Genomic DNA, 4,144 nt, shown 5'->3' with positions numbered 1-4,144 from the left:
GTATTACCCATATAGTTAAAAATAATAAACTTCATATAAGAAGAAAAAGTGGCAATTAATGCCAATGAAGCAATATCACAAGTATCATTAAAATTCACATTTATACTAAGGAGCAGACCCTGGCAGTAACCAATCATCTAAAACTATAGGAATAGTCATTTAGCCGGTAAATGATCCTACTCTTTCAGTTCACTGAAAAAGGCACAAGGAATTCAGAAATAACAGTACTTGACTAGTCCCAGTTATCGGAACTCAGGACATCTGAAGAAGCCGAGCGAGAACAGACAAATTACCTGAGATGAGAACACAGTGGAGGAGGAACCATCCAGCCACTGGGATTTGTGGAAGGCTTCCAGGAGGAGGGGATATCTGAGTTCAGTCTTGAAGGATGAGTGAAGAAAAAGAATTAAGATAAGGGCATTCAAACAGAGCCAATGCATAAAGAGAGAGTGAAGTGAGAGCAATACCTTTCTGATGAGACACTCATTATGCTGAAATTCAGGGAAGGAAAAGAGAAAACCTTAACTAAACCAGTTACTAAGGGATGGAAAAGCAGGAAAAAACTGAAGAAAAATAAGGACTTGTGGAGGAGTTTCCAATGACTTCTAGATTTATCTTTAGACCCTAGATGGGTGGTAGCACCACTTGGCTCATATGGGAAACAAAGATGGAAGAGCAGATTTGGAGGGAAAATTTTGCAAGTATCCATTAGGAAGGTAAATAACGCATGGCCCTAGAGAGTAGTCATTCGTTTGTTCCGTAAGTTTTTATTGTGCGTGACTATTGGGGACTGTTCTGGGCACTGAGGATACACAAGGGAATAAGAAAAGGCTTCAGCTCCTACAGAGTTCACAGTCCACCTGGGAGACCAAAACAATAAAAATAGCTGGAAGCGGTAAGTGCTGTAACGAAAATTAAACTGAATACCACGAGCAATGGCGTTATTTAGACTGGGTGTCAGGGAAGGCTTCTTGGAGGTGCTCGGGATAGATTTGGGTTAGGACAGTAATGTAACTGTAATAGTATTGTTGTTGGTAGCATAGATGGAACCTTCTCTATGTGCCAAGTGGATTATTTCATGTAATCCACAATGCAACCCTCTAGGGAGGTACTGGAGTGTCAGAAACATGCTCAGAATCAAACGGGACTTAGCCTTTAGCCACAATCTCCACCACATGCCCTGTCTGTACCCAGTTGGGCTTTGAGAAGGGTCATGTGGGGGCCTCGTGTAAGAAGGAGTAACCCAAGAGATGGTGTCGCCTGACAGCCACAAGACAAGACTGTTGGGAGGAAGGGAATGGTCAGGCGGTCACCAGTGACAAACAGTCCACACGCCCCAGACAAGACAACAACTGAAAAATGTCTGTTAGATTTAGCAACGAGGCGAGTGTTAGTGACCTTGGCAAGAACAGTTTCAGTGAAGTAGCGAGGAAGCCAGGACTGCAGTGTTACTAAGGGAAGATGTCTCTTCCGAGGAACACAGGGGAGAGGCAGCATGCTTTGTGCTGGCATTGCTGTTTTGGTTTTGGTTTGGCATAGAGAAGGATGAGACTGGAGGGCTGAGTCCCTGGAGAGGAAGGCGTGGCGGGTAGGTGAGGTAAGGAAAATAACTCATGAAGCAAAGTCCCTGTCGGGACAAGAAAGGAAATAAAGCAACAGCACGAGTCAAGAATAGATCTTAGGTAGGAAGAGCAATGCTTCTTCCATTGTGATGGGAGGGAAGGGGTTAAGGTAAAGAGTTCCCCGGTATTTTTTTTTCTTCTGAAGTAGGTGGCATTTTCATCTGCTCCAGGTGAAGTCCCCCAGTTAACTCAGTTTTTATTAACTTAATTCTTTTTTCGCTTTTGAGTTGGTGTCTCCCTGTCACCCAGACTGTAATCCAGTGGCATGATCACAGCTCACTGCAGCTTCGACCTCCTGGGTTCAGGCCATCTTTCTGCCTCAGCCTCCTGAGTAGCTGGGACTACAGACACATGCCACTATGTCTGGCTAATTTATTTTATTTTTATTTTTTATTTTTGTGGAGAGGAGTTCTCGCTATGTTGCCCAGGCTGGTCTCAAACTCCTGGGCTCAAGCAATCCTCCTGCCTTGGCCTCCTAAGGTGGCTGGGATTGTAGGTGTGAGCCATAATGCCTGGCCCTGGTTCCACTTTGAAACCAGGCCCTGCATCTCTCGTTGGGTTTGCAACCCTTGCATTTGTGGTGGTTCTGTGAGCACAGCTGTGAGGTTTCGTCCAAGAGGGCCAGCCGCAACCAGGGCTGGCAGAGAGCTGGGGCATGTGGGGTAACACGGGTTGTCCGGGCGGCACCTGTTCCAGAGAGATCACTTCCATCTTTCATCTGGCTTCTCTTGGACAGACCTTAATTCACAGACCATTCAGCAGGCAGAACGAAAAAAATGTGCAGTGCCAGAATGTATCTTCAAATTCATCATTTAAGGAAAGCCTCTCATCTTCAGCATCTGAATATAAACTATGTGTTGGAATAAAGTAGTAGTGGCCTAGACTCTTTAGAGCTCAATGCTCACCGAAAGACCTTGAACAGTACTGCTCTAATCCGGAGTATATACTTTTACAGCTACTGTCTCTGTTTGAGTCAATGAGCGATCCCTTGCCAAAGTCAAATACACAGATTCCCTGGGAGTGTAATTGTTAAAAAATTTGTTGTTATACTGTATGGCAGCCACTTTAAGATAACACGAATCTTGTTCCTTGCAGAGTGTTGTTACCACTACATGCATACAAAGCAGACGATGTAATCAAAAGGGTATTTGGCATGGGCCCAGAAAGCAATCTGGATCGGCCTATAACTGGCTGCCATAGTTTCAAGTCCATTTCTGATCCATGATTTATTGCTACATAATAGAAAATTTCAAAGATTTACAAGGATGGCACACAAAAGCACATCATTACTTTCTTGCTCATTCTGAAGTGTGTTTCACTAGTGAGCATCTTTGAATATTTAAAATAAGATAATAAATACAATTTTTACCATGATCCCCTAGCCATTCTCTCTACCAACAATACAAACCGACGGAGGAAATATTACTAGAAGTGTAGAATTATAGAGGAAGTGTTTAGCTGTTAGTTTTCACTCCTTAAATCAGTAGCAATTTGTATAATAGAGGATGGATTGAATAATTTTCTTTAATTTTCAAGCTTCATGTGGAGCATCTAAAATCAAACAATGACTGAATTCTGGTTCTCATTTGACAGCCTGGTAAAAAGACATTTAAGAAAAAATGAGATTCAAGAAATGTTAGTGTTTCAAGAATTCAGAAATTTACCTTTGAAATATGTCTGTCTTCCTCTCCAAACCCGAGGTGTAAGACAATAATCACATCATTGAATTACATTAAATATTGTCAAATCACTATCCCAGAGGTCATCAAAGCACTTTAGAAACAAACCGTGTGGACTACAGGACAGATACCCGGAGGCCCCAGGCAGTATTGTCTTCACTTTATGAATGAAGAGTTGAAGCCCAAGAAATGGACTTGGACACCTTGTCCTGATGTCTTCTTTCTTAAAGAGCCAGTATATTTCCTTTATCTGCTCTGCAGAAGTCAGAGTTAATTTCTAACGATAAGCCTACTTTATGTTTTTGACCGAAATACCTCAAACTCTTCTATTTTCATGTTTCACTTCCTTGTAATATCTACTTCTTTAACTGCATAGAGATTGTAACAATTTCCCAGACTGTAAAACTCTTTCATGTAGATTCCTCGTCGTTTGGCCTGGACATTTAAAAGTTATTTTCCTCCTACATAACGACTCTGCAATGGAAATAATATTTTGACTCCCGAAGCCATACTGAGTTGGTTGTAGATTGCAGCCCGATAATTATTTTATTGCTGAAACCTGGAAAAATTCACATACCAACATCGAACTCCAAAAGAATGCTAACCCAACTGAGAAGCTGGTTTCAAGTGACTGGACTTCGGGAAATCCGTGATGAGTTGTTAGGCTCTCACTGTAGCATATTGGGGCGAGGGGGGAATTATCTGTAGTTGTGATGGTGGCGGTTTTTGAAACTGAAAAAATGCAAAGTACGAGGGCACAGGAGGAAGACGGGGCAGCCCCTGATCTCTGGGTGAAAATGACAGAGGCGGGAGGACGCTCCCGGAGTGGGGGCCTTGGGGACC

This window comes from Carlito syrichta, unplaced genomic scaffold (genome assembly GCF_000164805.1).
Source record: "Carlito syrichta isolate Samal-C Ts95f unplaced genomic scaffold, Tarsius_syrichta-2.0.1 Scaffold301846, whole genome shotgun sequence".
NCBI lineage: Eukaryota > Metazoa > Chordata > Mammalia > Primates > Tarsiidae > Carlito > Carlito syrichta.
This window is presented reverse-complemented; position numbering follows the sequence as displayed.